The sequence below is a fragment of the Colobus angolensis genome, unplaced genomic scaffold, assembly GCF_000951035.1.
Source record: "Colobus angolensis palliatus isolate OR3802 unplaced genomic scaffold, Cang.pa_1.0 Scaffold10, whole genome shotgun sequence".
Classification (NCBI taxonomy): domain Eukaryota; kingdom Metazoa; phylum Chordata; class Mammalia; order Primates; family Cercopithecidae; genus Colobus; species Colobus angolensis.
In genome coordinates this window covers 11883200-11899037 of record NW_012110919.1, presented here as the reverse complement: position 1 = coordinate 11899037, position 15838 = coordinate 11883200, and the positions used below count along the sequence as shown (strand labels likewise).

General features: G+C 40.9%; 1 protein-coding gene and 1 pseudogene across 2 annotated transcripts in view; both read right to left on the bottom strand.

The window, feature by feature from the left end:
• The window catches only part of GAS2L3 (growth arrest-specific 2 like 3), a 53003-nt gene extending 40178 nt beyond the window's left edge, over positions 1-12825 (bottom strand). For both annotated transcript variants that reach the window (XM_011934726.1, XM_011934721.1), the window contains exon 1: positions 12704-12825. The gene's annotated coding sequence lies outside the window, so the exon portion shown is untranslated. The remainder of the gene's footprint in view (positions 1-12703) is intronic.
• LOC105506538 lies at positions 6294-7743 on the bottom strand (annotated as a pseudogene).
• Positions 12826-15838: the final 3013 nt, after the last annotated feature.

The following is a 15838-nucleotide window of genomic DNA, read 5'->3' as shown; positions in this document are numbered from 1 at the left end:
TTTTGAGACAGAGCCTTGCTCTGTTGCCCAGGCTGGAGTGCAGTGGTGTGATCTCAGCTCACTGCAAGCTCTGCCTCCTGGGTTCCAGCCATTCTCCTGCCTCAGCCTCCTGAGTAGCTGGGACTACAGGTGCCCACCACCACACCCGGCTAGTTTTTTGTATTTTTAGTAGAGACGGGTTTTCACCATGTTAGTCAGAATGGTCTTGATCTCCTGACCTCATGATCCACTGGCCTTGGCCTCCCAAAGTGCTGGGATTATAGGCATGAGCCACCATGCTCAGCCTGGATGCCCTTTATTTCTTTCTCTTGTCTCATTGCTCTGGATAGAACTTCCAGTGCTATGTTGAAGAGAAGTGGTCAGAGTGGGCATCCTTGTCTTGTTCTAGTTCTCAGAGGGAATGCTTTCAACTTTTCCCCACTCAGCATTACACTGGATGTGGGTTTGTCATAGATGGCTTTTATTATATTAAGGTATGCCCCTTGTATGCAGATTTTGCTGAGAGTTTTAATCATAAAGGGATGCTGGATTTTGCCTCATGCTTTTTCTCCTCCATCTACTGAAATGATCATGTGATTTTTGCTTTTAATTCTGTTTATGTGTTGTATCACATTTACTGACTTGCATATGTTAAACCATCCCTGTGTCCCTGGTATGAAATCCACTTGATCATGGTGGTTTATCTTTTTGATATGTTGTTGGAGTCAGTTAGCTAGTATTTTGTCAAGGATTTTAGTGTCTATGTTTGTCAAGGATATCGGTCTGTAGTTTTCTTTTTTGGTTATGTCCTTTCCTGGATTTGGTATTAGGGTGATGGCTTCACAGAATGAGTTGGGAAGGGTTCCTTCCTTCTCTATCTTGTGGAATTTTGTCAAAAGGATTGGTGCCAATTCTTCTTTGAATGTCTGGTAGAGTTCTGCTGTGAATCCATCTGGACCTGGACTTCTTTTTTGTTGGTAATTTCTTAATTACCATTTAAATCTCACTGTTACTGGTCTGTTCAGGGTATCTAATTCTTCCTGTTTTAAGCTAGGAGGATTGTATTTTTCCGGTAATGTATCCATCTCTTCTAGGTTTTCTAGTTTATGTGCATAAAAGTGTTCACAGTAGCCTTGAATGATGTTTTGTATTTCAGTGTTGCCAGTTGTAATATCTCCTGTTTTGTTTCTTAGTGAGGTGATCTGGATTTTTTCTCTTCTTTTCTTGATTAATCTTGCTAATGGTCTATCAATTTTATTTATCTTTTCAAAGAACCAGCTTTTTGTTTCATTCATCTTTCGTATTTTTTTATTTCAATTTCATTTAGTTCTGCTACGATCTTGGTTATTTCCTTTCTTCTGCTGGGTTTGGGTTTGGTTTGTTCTTGTTTCTCTAGTTCCTTGAGGTGTGACCTTAGAGTATTAGTTTGTGCTCTTTCAGTCTTTTTGATATACACATTTAGGGCTATGAATTTTCCTCTTGGCACTACCTTTGCTGTATCCCAGAGGTTTTGATAGGTTGTGTCACTACTGTTGTTCAGTTCAAATAACATTTAAATTTCCATCTTGATTCATTTTTGACCCAATGCTCATTCAGGAGCAGGCTACTGAGTTTCCATGTGTTTGCATAGTTTTGAAGGTTCCTTTTGGAGTTGATTTCTAGTTTTATTCCACTGTGGTCTGACAGAGTGCTTGATATAATTTCAATTTTCTTAAATTTATTGAGGCTCGTTTTATGCCCTACTATATGGTCTATCTTGGAGAAAGCTCCATGCACTGTTGAACAGAATGTGTATTCTGTCTGCTATTGTTGGATGAAATGTTCTGTATATATTTGTTAAGTCCATTTGTCCCAAGGTATACTTTAAATCCATTGTTTCTTGGTTGATTTTCTGTCTTGATGACCTGTCTAGTGCTGTCAGTGGTTTATTGAAGTCCCTCACTAGGTATTATCCTAAATGCAATGGAAGCCACTAATGAATTTTAACTAAGAGAGTAGTGACACGATCTAATTCACAGTTTTAAAAGAAATCTGAGGAAGAGAGAGAAATAGTGGAGTGAAACAGTGACGTGTTTAACAGAGAAAAGGGGAGAAAAGTGGATGAAGACATAGGAAAAAGAACTAGGGGAAACAGTGAGAAAAGGAGAAACAAGTAGGGGTAGAAAAGGTGAGAGCCAAAGAAACACACACAAAAAAAATTAGTCGGCATGGTGGCACACACCTGCAGTCCCAGCTACTAGGGAGGCTGAGACAGGAGAATCGCTTGAACCTGGGAGGCAGAGGTTGCAGTGAGCCGAGGTCGCGCCAGCCTGGGTGACAGAGTGAGACTCTGTTTCAAATAAATAAATAAATAAATAAATGACTAAGGTTGCTGTGTAGGCAGAGGTTCCAAGTTAACTGGATAATAGCTCTGCCAAGGGGCAAGGATTCTGATAAATAAGCTACTCAGGAATTCATACAACCGCCCCAGTAGACATAAACATTTTTACATCTTAAATAAACTCCATGTGTGGTAGACAGAATGATGGCTCTCAAGGTTATCTACATCCTAATCCTCAGAACCTGTGAATATGTGACCTTACAAGGCAAATGGGACCTTTTAGATTAATTAAGGATCTTGAGATGGGAGATTTTCCTGGTGGACCCACTGTAGTCCAGGAGTTCCTGTAAGAGGGATGCAGAGCTGCTCTGCCTATGGAGTAGTCATCCTTTATTCCTTTACTTTCTTAATAAATTTTCTTTTGCTTTACTCTATGGACTTGTCTCAAATTCTTTCTTGCATGAGATCCAAGAACCCTCTCTTGGGGGTAAAGAAAAACAAGAGGGATGCACAAAGGTCAGACTCACTGAAGGTGATGTGAGGCCAGCTGCAGAGAGACAGGAGGAGAAGTCATGATGGAAGAGCATCAGAGAGAGATCTGAGGTGCTACGCTACAGGCTGTGAAGATGGAGGAGGGAGCCAAGGAATATGCAGGTGTCAGCGGAAACTGGGAAAGGAACTCTCCCTTGGAGGCTTCAAACCCAGCACAACCCTCTCAGCACCTTTTAGCGCTGAAAGACCCTGAGTTCTGACTGCTAAACCATAAGATAATGAATCTGTGTCATCTTAAACCACTAAATTTGTGGTAATTTGTTATAGCCATAACTAGAAGCTGATACACATCTGTTTTTTTGTTGTTGTTTTTTTTTTTTTTTTTTGTCCTTCTGGTCTTTATTTTTGGATATGTAGCATGTTTTAACAAATTAGTTTGTCATGGGCAACCTTTGAAACATCAAAAGAAATATATTTTTCATAAATTCCTTGTCAGTGTAAATTAACTTTCAAATCAATGTAAGTAGCAGGGTAGAACAATGTGTTTCCAAATACTGACCAGTGTAACACTGAGTTACAATTAAGGTATCTGTCAGGCCTCGGAGCCCAAGCTAAGCCATCACATATCCCCTGTGACCTGCACGTATACATCCAGATGGCCTGAAGCAACTGAAGAACTACAAAAGAAGTGAAAATAGCCAGTTCCTGCCTTAACTGATGACATTCCACCATTGTGATTTGTTCCTGCCCCACCCTAACTGATCAATTGACCTTGTGACATTCCTTCTGGACAATGAGTCTCAAAAGTTCCCCACCAGCACCTTGTAACCCCCGCCCCTGGCCACAAGGGAAAAACCGCCTTTGACTGTAATTTTCCACTACCTACCCAAATCCTACAAAACTGCCCCACCCTTATCTCCCTTTGCTGACTCCTTTTTCAGACTCAGTCAGCCTGCACCCAATGATTAAAAAGGTTTACTGCTTACACAAAGCCTGTTTGGTGGACTCTTTACATGGACACGCGTGACAGTATCTAGGAAAGTTGAAAATTAAGATTTAAGTAAAACAAATTTACTTCCATTTGTTTTCTTTTAAAAAAAAAAGAAAAATATTTTAATTTGCAAGTTATATATTTTACATGCAAAGGCCACTAACTTTAAATCTCATTTCCATCTCAAATAAATGACAATTTAAGAATTAAATGAGGCCAGGCGCGGTGGCTCAAGCCTGTAATCCCAGCACTTTGGGAGGCTGAGATGGGCGGATCACGAGGTCAGGAGATCGAGACCATCCTGGCTAACACAGTGAAACCCCGTAAAAAATACAAAAAACTAGCCGGGCGAGATGGCGGGCGCCTGTAGTCCCAGCTACTCGAGAGGCTGAGGCAGGAGAATGGCGTAAACCCGGGAGGCAGAGCTTGCAGTGAGCACAGATCCGGCCACTGCACTCCAGCCTGGGTGACAGAGCGAGACTCCATCTCAAAAAAAAAAAAAAGAATTAAATGACAATTTTTAAAAATTAAGCAAAAAATAAGGAAAAAACGGTGGTGTGCCTTTAAAACCTGTTGAGTAGAATAAAAACCAAATGTTATAGTTTCTCACTTTACCATGAATATTAGGAGTGGTTACTTCATGTTTATATGTGAGTTCCTATGCATAAAAATCTCAATAAGACTGAATGATTTAAATCAGTCTATTTTTCTCCAACAAAAGAGCTCCTTAACTTCTAGATATTAAAAACTGCACTCTTGCTTTTGCATTTTACTGCAAACAAAACACAAATATATTTCATTTTATATCAGTACAACCAGTTAATAGACATGTTACTTTTTAAAAAGTGGTAAGTTTTGTGAACTTTGTCATTTTTTAAAATCCTACACAGAACCACAATACTGACAGAATCTATCTAGTGCACCCACAAGTGCCTCCTTGTTTTGATGTCACAGTCCTTTTCTCACAAAAACCTTAAAAGTTCAAAGAATAATACACACCATGTGGATAGTCTGGGGTTAAAAATCCCATGGCTCTGGGCAACAACAATTACAGTTAATAATATCCACCCACAAAGACTGTGTTCTTAAAACTTTCAGACTTGGTTTGCTGTAAATAAAACATTATGAAATAAAGTCTTTTGCACACTGACAACACTTATCAGACATCAGCAAGGCCACAGCAAAGGAGAGTCACTTACATTAAAAGGAGAGGGTAGCAGCTGGTTTTGGGATGGCACACCTCGTACATTCTGCTCACAAAACACGAAGGCTTTTACAGAAAACTTAATTATGGAGGGTTTCTCTGCACTATCAACAGTGACATCAGTCCCTAGTATTTAAAAAGCAAAAAATATCTTCATTAACACAACTGAAGATGAAGGCTCTACCTAGAAGAATGCATAGAACAGAACCAAAGAAGTACTAGTGGTGTGTCGGTGATTTTTTTCCTGGCATTAACTGGCATGAGCATTTTTGGCATGTTGGATATTTATCTTCTATCAGCCATAACTAGGATGAAGTAAGCCATTTGAATGATGAAGAGTGAATGCGCTTCTGGTCCTTAACGGCAGGAAGCATCTAGTTCGACATTCCATACACAGCAGGTGCTCAAAATGTGCTGGTAACTGATGGTATCTTACTCAAGGAATCTGTTAATTATATGTTAACAACTACTGAGTGAACCTAATAAATGTTTAAAGGCATGATTTAGATTTCTAATAAATGTATATAAACATGACTTAACATAGTTCATATAGTTGTTGTACTTCCCTAAAGAAAACTTGTAAACATCTAGTGAGTGTCTAACCAATGGTATAACATTAAAAACTGGCCCCCAAAAAATGCCCAGGGAACGTTTGGCCCTTCAGCACCCAAAGCTCTCAAAATATAATGTTAAAACATCTCTGCTGGCCGGGCGCGGGGCTCACGCCTGTAATCCCAACACTTTGGGACGCCAAGGCAGGCAGATCACGAGGTCAGGAGATAGAGACCATCCTAGCTAACACAGTGAAACCCCATCTCTACTAAAATTACAAAAAGTTAGCCTGGCATGGTGGTGGGCGCCTTTAGTCCCAACTACTCGGGAGGCTGAGGCAGGAGAATGGCTGGAACCTGGGAGGCGGAGCTTGCAGTGAGCCAAGATCACGCCACTGCACTCCAGCCTGGGCGACAGAGAATCTGTCTCAAAAAAAAAAAAAAAACAAAAAAAAACCACACAACACAAAAAACATCTCTGCTACAGGGATTTCAGTAGTCTGAAAAATTTCATACCTGAATGGTTTAAATGTTCTCTGCTACATTTTAAATAAGTGCAAGGCTTCTATACTCAGGAATTGCCTAAGTTTTATCTTTCCTCAAAAGAAAATATTGAATGACACAGAAGTAGAATAACTTACTAAATTAACTTATAAAAAACTAATAAAAAACAAAAGCCCCCCCAAAGCAGGTTATTTTCCATAGTTTTAATACAACTATTACAAATGTTTACAATCTTATAATGTAGGCTCTCTTCTACCTGGTTTTAGATATCTCAATATTCTCATCCCCTCTTTTACTGTGAGAACATTTATGAGCCCAGGCACCCCTTGACACAGCGGCATCTATTCCAGTATTAATGATAGAATCTGTAGTCATCCATCTCAAGAAAATAAGGAAGAGGAAGTTGAAAACAGCCTATAAAGCAAAGATGTAGCCTGTTACTGGTCCACAGTGAAAAGTCAGTCTGTCCAGTTGTTTGTCCATTGGCAACACAGATTCCACCGATACTCGGTCATACAACTTTCTCAGTTCTCTCCACAACATTCCTCCAGGTGTAGAAAGTCTTTACTCTGTTATGGATATTTTCTGGAGCCAGCAATGCCCCTGACTTCAGTTGGAAAATAGCTTTTTCAAATCCCTCACACAAAGATTTTACTGAAGTTTCTCATAAAACAGTAAGATTTTCTGGAAGCACCTCAGGAATTCCACCAACCCTGGTACTTACAACCTGTAAACCACAACTGGCTGCTTCCACAATCACCATGCAGAATGCTTCAGTAAGGGAGGTATTAAGAAAAATATGTCCTTGAACCAAGACATCGCTAACATTCTTGTATTCCAAAGCTTCCAAAAGATGCACCCTGTCGTGCAACTGGTATCTTTCCGGAACTTCTTGCAAAATGATTCTCCTTGGTCCCTCTCCTCCAATTATGAAATTTAAATATGAACATTTCTGACAGAGTTTGGGTATTATAACACTAAGCAAATTGGTTCACTTTCTGTAAACAAGTCTGCTGACAATAGTTATACTATCATGCCTTCTAAATGGGTCTGGAGTGAAGTCAGTAGGATCTACAGCATTAGGAGTGACAGACACTGTTTCAGGAATCAGTGCTGCTCATAGTATGGTATTTTCCTTACTAGTATAAGAAACGCAAATGATATGGCTTATGTCACAAAGAGACATAGTTAGAAGTTTGTTTGTAAGCACTGAGCTGACGTTAGCAAATCCAGAAAGGGAATGGTCTGTGAAGACTGTTTGAAGCCCCACTGTCTTCGCATGCAAGAGAACATCATGGGTCATGGCAGAAAATGAACTATGTGAATGGATTATTGTGACTCTCTCCTGAACAAATATAGACTTGAGCAATGGCAGACTGTGAAAGAGGGTCATGGCCACAGACTGGTTATACATGACTTTCAGAGGCAAGTAATAGACTTTGAGGTCATTAGTGAGGTAATGGATGCCTTTTCGATTTCCATAAGCATGAATCACAATTATAACCTTATGCCCTCTTCCAATCGTGCACTGACAGAGCTGGTAAATGTGGCTTTCCACACCTCCCATATTTGGGTAGAAAAAGTCAGATGTCATACATATATTATGGGTACGGGTTCTACGTGGGTAAAGACTTCCAGGGCTAACCCGAGAGAGTGTAGCTGAGGGAGGCTGGCCATGTCCACTTTCTCCTTTATATGCCATGGTGAGATGGTTTAGGCATCAGTTCTTAGAGCAACCCAGTTAAGAGATGTGTCCTCTATTACCAGCGAGTTCCATGGCCACCTGTGTCCAGACCTCCCACGGCTGCCGCTAATACACATCTTAAGTGAAGAAAGGAAGATTTGCCAAGAGTGTCTGTCAGGACATTTGACCTAGAGAAAATAATATGTATCCAAAATATGATATACAATTAGAAGATGCAGCAAATCTCATCTGTTGAAATAATGAACCCAGCACCAGCTATATAAAGCATGCAAAAGAAAAAAAAAAAAACTGATAGGTTAAACTTCCTGCAAGTGCTTTGTATTTACTATCATCCTCCTCCTCATCAAATGGCCCTGCCTTTGTACATCCATCATTCATCCATCCATTCATTCATTCATTTATATGTTTACAGAGGCTGCCTGTGTTTACCATCTCAGGGAACACCATTAATATTCACCTAGTTACCAAGACATTCTTAATTCCCTCCTCTCATACCGCCACCTGCTCCATCTTTTCTCAGCCAAAACAGTGACCATATCGTTGCTTCTACCTCTAAATTTTCTCTGTAGGTATCTACAACCACTCCTCTAGTTCAAGCCACCATCATCTTTCTCCAGGCTTACTGAAACAGTCACCTTTTCTCCAGCCTTGCAACCCTGTTCTTCATGAACCGCAGCCAGAGTGATTTTTCACAACTCTGATCCAAGGGCATTTTACTACTACCCTGCTTAAAACCCTCAATGGTTGTCGTTTTCAGGATAAAGACCAAACTCCTCAACCAAGCTAACAAAGGTTTGCAGGATCCCCACCAGCCCTGTGTCTTGACTCTTACACTTCAGCCTTAGTGAACTTTTTAAAGATCCTTCTGAGCACCATGCTTTCACCTCTAGGTCTTCGCGCTTGCTGATCCATCTATGCTCTTCTTGCGCCTCTTTTCCAGACTCGCCCTTACCTGTCCAGATTCTATTTCTTCAAAGTCTTCCCTGAATCATCTCCCCAATTTAGGGATATAGCAATAGTACATGCTTCTATTTTGCTGCACTCTATACTTTAAAAAATAAGATCTTTAAGGTGGTTAACAGTCTTCATTTATTCTATGTCACTATAGAAATCAGAGTTAAAAGTAGTACTAGAATTACTCCTAAATGCAATAGATGCTTCTATTGCAGATAAAGAGTTTTAAGAGAAAAATAAGTTTACAGTTTAATAAAACATTACATGTTATTTGAAAAATACAGAGACTTTGTTGAGAATCTTTTTTTATTTGAAATTTTCCTTTTGAAATGTTTGGCAGAGATCCAACCTGAATAACTTAATTGTATATTAGATATAATTTTTAGTTTGTCAAAAATTTTGTGGTATACTTTTTTTAAATGAACTTAAGATCAGTTTGCCTTTACACATGATAGATTAAAAGAATGTATGGGAACATACATAAATACTAACATAAAAAATAAAAAACTAGGAACAATATCTAACTATCCATTAACAGGGAACTGCTCAAATAACTCATGGGACATTCATACAGTAGACTAATTTAACCACTTCAAAAAATAAGATAAAGCTATACGCACTGATATGAAAAGATGTCTATTTTCTTATGTGAACAAAAGCAACCTGTATTAACAGTATATATAATGTTACTGAGATCACAGAGCTTTTCTAAATTACGTGTGTGTGTAACAAAGAAGACATGCTGAACATAAAACATTTTTTTTCAACAGCTAACCATCCATATAAAGTGAGCCCTTCACCATAGCTAATATTATACTTTCTTAGAGAAACATTTATGTTGTATGACAGTAGACAGAAGTCTTTATGAGTCACCACTTCAGCAATATCCAGCACATGACTAATGGTCATAATACTATAAATTCTAGGATGCTTACAGAGGCAAAGATGACATTACATTTAGTAATCTGCTACATTTTATTACATTCTAGTTCTTTGGAAATTTGTAACACACTCATGAAATACATGGTGGCTTTCTGTTAAGGAAAACACCCTACCTACTCTGTAACAATGTAATCAAATTAAAACACTTTGAGTTTTTAGGAGAAACACTAAAGAAATACAGTTATAATTATGGTCTGTATCTCATAAACATTACTTCTGAAGCATTTTTCTATGACAACTAAACTCCAATTAAAAATGAAGAAACTCAGTGTGAGACAAATTGGCCAACAGACTCAAGTTTCCTATTCTCTCAGATTCTATGTCCATTGCATGATTCATTAGATATGTAAAGATATATCTAATACAATTCTATGTCCATTGCATGACTCATTAGATATGTAGTGGTATATCTAATGTCAAAGTATGAAAAGCAACAGTAAAATACACACATTGCTGTAAGAAAGTAAAACATAAGAATACATATTAAGTTTAATCTCTTACTTTCCTCATCATCAACACCTAGCTCTTCAGTAATCTACCCAAATAACTGAACCTTTCCTATTATCTCCAAACTTAAACTGATAGCAAAAAAAATGGAAGAGTAGTTTAGTAAAAACATAGTGAATAAAAAAAAATTAAATGAGAAATATGAATGAGGAGATACTACTTTTGAAATGACCAATTCTCCAAACATCATTTCTATTTATCAAATATAAATTAGGAACATCACTTCTGAAGTGGCCATTCTCCAAACATCGAAACTCCAAAATATCATTGGTTTTTTACTAATAGCATGCATTTTGTTGACACTATTCTTTTATCACAGTTTGATTTACCATCACAAGTTATTTCTCGTTATTTTAAAATCCATAATGTATTCAAAATAAACCCATACGCACAGCAGAAATTAATCTCGGTCACACTGAGGATCCAGTGCAGGAAAGTTACTTAATGTCGGGAATATAAAAGTGTGTAACACAGAAGAAAGCCTGCACTTAACTCCAGGTAAACCCTAGTAAGTGATTTCCCTTCTTTGAGCTTCATTTTTGTCCCCTATAAAATAGAGATAACGGCCGGGCGCGGTGACTCATGCCTGTAATCCCAGCGCTTTGGGAGGCCGAGTCGGGCTGAGCACGAGGTCAAGATATCGAGACCATCCTGGCCAATACGGTGAAACCCCGTGTCTACCAAAATACAAAAATTAGCTAGGCGTAGTGGCACACGCCTGTAGTCCAACTACTAGGGAGGCTGAGGTAGGAGAATTGCTTGAACCTGGGAGGCAGAGGTCGCAGTGAGCCGAGATCACGCCACTGCACTCCAGCCTAGGTGACAAAGCAAAAAAAAAAAAAAAAAAAGATATAACTTGAACTACATTTTAGGATTACTAAGAGGTTTAACAATAATATAAGTAAAGAACACAATACCTGGTATATAATGATGTGTTTGATAAATAGTAATCCACGTGTTTGTGTGTCAGATACTGTTTTAAATGCTATACATGTATAATTTAGTCAACGAACAATAATTATCCCTATCTCTGGTACTGCCTTCACCTTCTACCTCTCCCCACCCTTTGGGGACAACTCAAAACTTTTTATCCAAGTTAAACAGCAGAGAAATAATAATAGCTATGTATCACGCACTGTGCTAAATTAGTTACGTGGAATTTCATTTAATCCTTACAACAACCCTCTCATTAATAAAGTAGGAACTATTATTAACTTTACTTCACTGACTAGGAAATTTAGGCTTAGAAGGATTAAATAATGTATCTAAGGTCAGATATCCAATAAAGTCTGATTTCAGAGCCCCCATGCTTAGCAACTTTGTCACGCTAAAAAAAAAAATTACTAATTATAATTCAATAATGTCATATAGCAAACACCTACTGTTCAATGACAGTTGGTATCTAATGAGATTTTGAAACAGATGAGTCTGACAATAGGTATCAGGATCTACACCAGATCAGCAGAGTTTCCACTTCTGTCATTTGAAACAATTCCAATCTGTTCCCAAAGGGAATCTGAGGTGGTGAGAATTTCAATTTCTAATAATTTAAGTGCCAAGACAGGTGATCAGATAGCGATTCACAAAGCGGTTTTTTGTTTTGTTTTGTTTTGTTGTTTTTTGTTTTTTTGCTCTCCACACAAGCGAAGCAAAACCCAGGCTCTGACCTAGACTGGGTTTGCAAAAAATTATCTCTTAGTAACGACTAGGGATCAGCTATTCCACCACGCCATGCCACAAAGCACTCTAAATGTACAACATTCAATCCCTCGGTGTGAAAAGATTAGGAAAGGAACCAGGGGTGACTGCATAGAGGAGCACGCCCTCCAGAACTTTCCTCTGACTTCCAAGGCACTTTACAAGCCTTCCCTTTCTTTTGCCAGCCTCTCCCCGGGCAGTCCTCCAAACTGAGGGTTGTGGGCGGAAGGCACTGTGCAGGGTCTCCAGCTGTATTCCCCAGTTCCGCACATGTGGGCGTTCTAGACGCTGCATGGACTGGGAGAAAAAAATAGGGAAGAGCCTATAAACCTTGCTAGAGGGCAAGAATAACTGTCTCCTTCTCTTTGCAGGGCCAGAGAGTTCATCAATTCTTTTCCAGGGTGATGAGCTGAAAAAAAGCGACCCTCTAAGTGCAAGGCGCTTAGGGATGAGGGTGTCCCTGGACACCCTACAGTAGCTTCAGGCTCTGATAACCGCTCTGGATTTAAAGCAGGGCGGGTAGTGGCTGGATCCCTCCTTACCAGCCGAGCTCGCCCACACCAGCAGCCCCAACCGCCCCGCACACCTGTCGCCCCTCTCTCGGCACTTGGGTGGACAGGTGAAGGCAAGCGCAACTTCACCCTGACGACCCCAGGGGCCAATCAGAGCACGCGACTGCCGCAGCCAGGCAGTCGCAGAGCGTCCTGGCTCCCGCAGCCCGGGGACCCAACAAACCTCCGCTTCGGGGCCTCAGAGCGCTGGGGGCTCCTGGAGCCCTCAGGCTGAGGCGCGGAGGCCCCGAGATAGCGAGTAAAAGTTCGCGAGGAAAAGAGAAGGCAAACAGGGAAGTACTCACCAGGCGCAGGAGGGTCACTTCTCCCAGCGGGGCAACAACTCGGCTCAATCTGTGCGGGGCCGACACGCCCCTAACCAACCGCCGCCGCCGCCGCCGCCTGGGCCTCCGGGTCAGTAGCCGCTCGCCGCCGCCTGTTTCGAAGGGACCAATCATAAGGCGGGAGGCGTGGTCTGAGGCCCCGCCCCCGGGCCGCAGGAAGGCACGCGACCGGTGAGCGCTCGCCTGTCAGCACCTCCAGCGCTGCCCCTCTGGGCGTCTCGGAGCTTCGGTGGCCAAGTCCCTCTGTCCACTGAAAGGCGAAGTGGTTCAGTCCGAGCAGGTTCTTCGATCTGGCCCCTCAGCGACAGCCAGATGGAAAGCCACAGCCTCTCCCGTTGTTCCCACAGGCCTGAGAGGTGAATGAACCTCGCCTCTAAGAAATGCTTCTGAGCGTCCTGGAATGTTGCCGTGCAGCTGAAGGCGCTTCCCTGAGTTTTATCCTGATCTGTTAAGAGCCGCTCCCAAACCCACATCCACTCGGGAGCTGGCTGGCCTGGCGCCACGGTTTCCAGAGACACAGCCTGGAACCCCCCAGCAGGAATGGGGGTCCTCAGCAGAAATCTTTCAGAGAGAGGCCCCTCTTCTCAGATGTGGAGGGATGAGGAGGAATCCTGTAGCCCCAAGTCACAAAAGGAGGATGTTGGCTCTTCAGCAAACACGGGAGCCTGAAAAAACAAAAAACAAAAAACAAAAAAAACTTCAACGTCAGGGATGTTTACTACCTCCCAGGGTTGAAATAAAGCCGAGACTAGACATCAGCCTAACAACATAACAATCCCAAGTCGGTTATATCTGTAAATGTGGCTGTTTCATAGCAAAAATAAATAAATTTAAAAAAAAATCACTGGCTTTGTCCCCGAGGCCTGTTTTGCAACCCAGGCCCTTCTTTTTTTTTTTTTTTTGAGACAGGGTCTTGCCCTGTCACCCAGGCTGGAGTAACAGTGGCAGGATCTCGGCTCACGGCAGCCTTGATCTCACGGACTCAAGCGATCCTCCCACCTCAGCCTCCAGAGTAGCCGGGATTACAGGCATATGCCACCACACCGGGCTAATTCTTGTGTTTTTTGTAGAAATGGGTTTTTGCCATGTTGCCCAGACTGGTCTTGAACTCCTGGGCTCCAGTGATCCTCCCACTTTGGCAGTGCTGGGATTCCAGGCGTGAGCCACCGCACCTGGCTCTATTCACTCTTTTAACCTTCCTCAAATCACGTCTCCTCTCTGGGCCTCAGGTCTCCATCTGTGAAGGGTGGGCACTGAACTGGAATGACACCTCTCTCTAGCATTTATTCCTTCCTTCACTCGACAAAACAATGAGATGTACTGTTGCTTGCTAAAGAAACTGAAATGAAAACAGCCTTAGGCTTCAAAGTGCTCAGCAGCGTGGTAAAGGCCAAATGGAAGTCTGTGGAGGTCTGTGAGAGAAGGAACCCCTCACAGTCTTGGAGGGTGATGGCAGAGGTTTGAAAGGAACTAAATTTTGAAAAATGAATTAAGACTCTGCCAGGAGGGAGGGGTAACTGGGAATAAGAATTAATTTCCAGGCAGAGAGAGCAACAAAGACAAGGTTCCAGAGATGTGAGAGCACATGAAATGTTCTGGGAATACTCATTTTGAATGACTAAAGTCTGCAGATTGGGAGACAGATCAGGTGGGAGAAGTAGGCACAGATGAAAGGCCTGGTAGGTGCTGAGGAATTTAGTTTCTTTCCCACAGGCAATTGGGATGATTATAAGGAAGGACTGGTAGGAACAGATTTGTGTTTTAGGGGAAAAAAAATATTTTCAAAGATGTTTGAAGATGGTAGTAAGACAGGTAGCAATCCCTTAAATTAAAAGATGACGGTTATGTAAATTAGAAGGGATGGTGAGGAAGAGGTATCTGGTGATACCTAAGAAGCCGACTCATCTGGACTTAGTTATTATGTGATTGATGATGGTACCAATCTAAAGAATACAAGGAAAACAGGCTGTGGGGGAAAATAATGCATTTCGGTTTGGAGTGTGTTCAGTTTGAAGTGTGAGAGGAGTGTGCAAGCGGAGATGTTCAGAAGATTGTTGGAAAATTAGACCTGAGGCTGTTTAAATTGATCTGTGTAGGAGATATAGATTTGAGAAGTAAATTCAACAAATATTGTTTTACACATCTTCTGTGTCAGGCTCTATTCTAAACACAAGGAATCCCACTGTCATGGAGCTTACATTCTGGGGTAGGTGGGTGAGTGAAGATGGTAATTAGGAGTTGACATTTAAGTGGTAAATGAACCTGAAACCAGATAGTAGTTGCCCCTTTTGAAATTGACTCAATAGTCCCAACCATAGAAATTGACCCTTCTGTTCTTAAAACTTAAAACTTACATTTGTTTTATCTGAGTTCCTTCCTTAGGAAAGGATCCTAGACCTCTCAAAAAGTATCAAAGAACTGAAACTCAACAGATCATCTCAGCCAGACAATGAAAGCCTGGCCCCTCATTCATCTTGATTGCTTTCTTACCACTCTCTAGTTCCTTTTTACTCACACATTGCTACATTTCTTCCCTGCTATATAACGCCCTAATTTTAGTGGTCAGGAAGATGGATTTGAGACTGATCTCCTATCTTTTCAGCTGCAGCACCTGATTAAAACCTTCTTCCTTGGCAGTACTTGTCGTCTCAGTCTTTGGCTTTCTGTGCTGCAAGCAACAGGACCTAGACCAAACTCCTGGTGTTTCAGTAACACTTTTAATATTAAAATCAATCCCACAACACTTTGCTGCTCACATCACCAAAACAGATAGATATTCACAGGACCTATTTTTCAAATCTATGTTTCATAGTGTTTCTGTTTAAAACAAAAGGGCAGTTTGTATACCACCTCATTCAACCAAATTTTGAGTTGAATTAAAGTATTACATTGGATTTCTTGAAACCTAACATCAAAATATGGGCATTGCTCTACAGAAACTTAAGAAAAAAATGTGTTATACAGATCTTGTTTAATGAGTCGTTAGCTGTCAACTTTTTATTTTTATTATGTGTATACTATGTATCTAAACATTTGAATAGCATTTATTAAAACCTGAAACTATGCTATATGATATGTACACAAAATTTCTCTGCC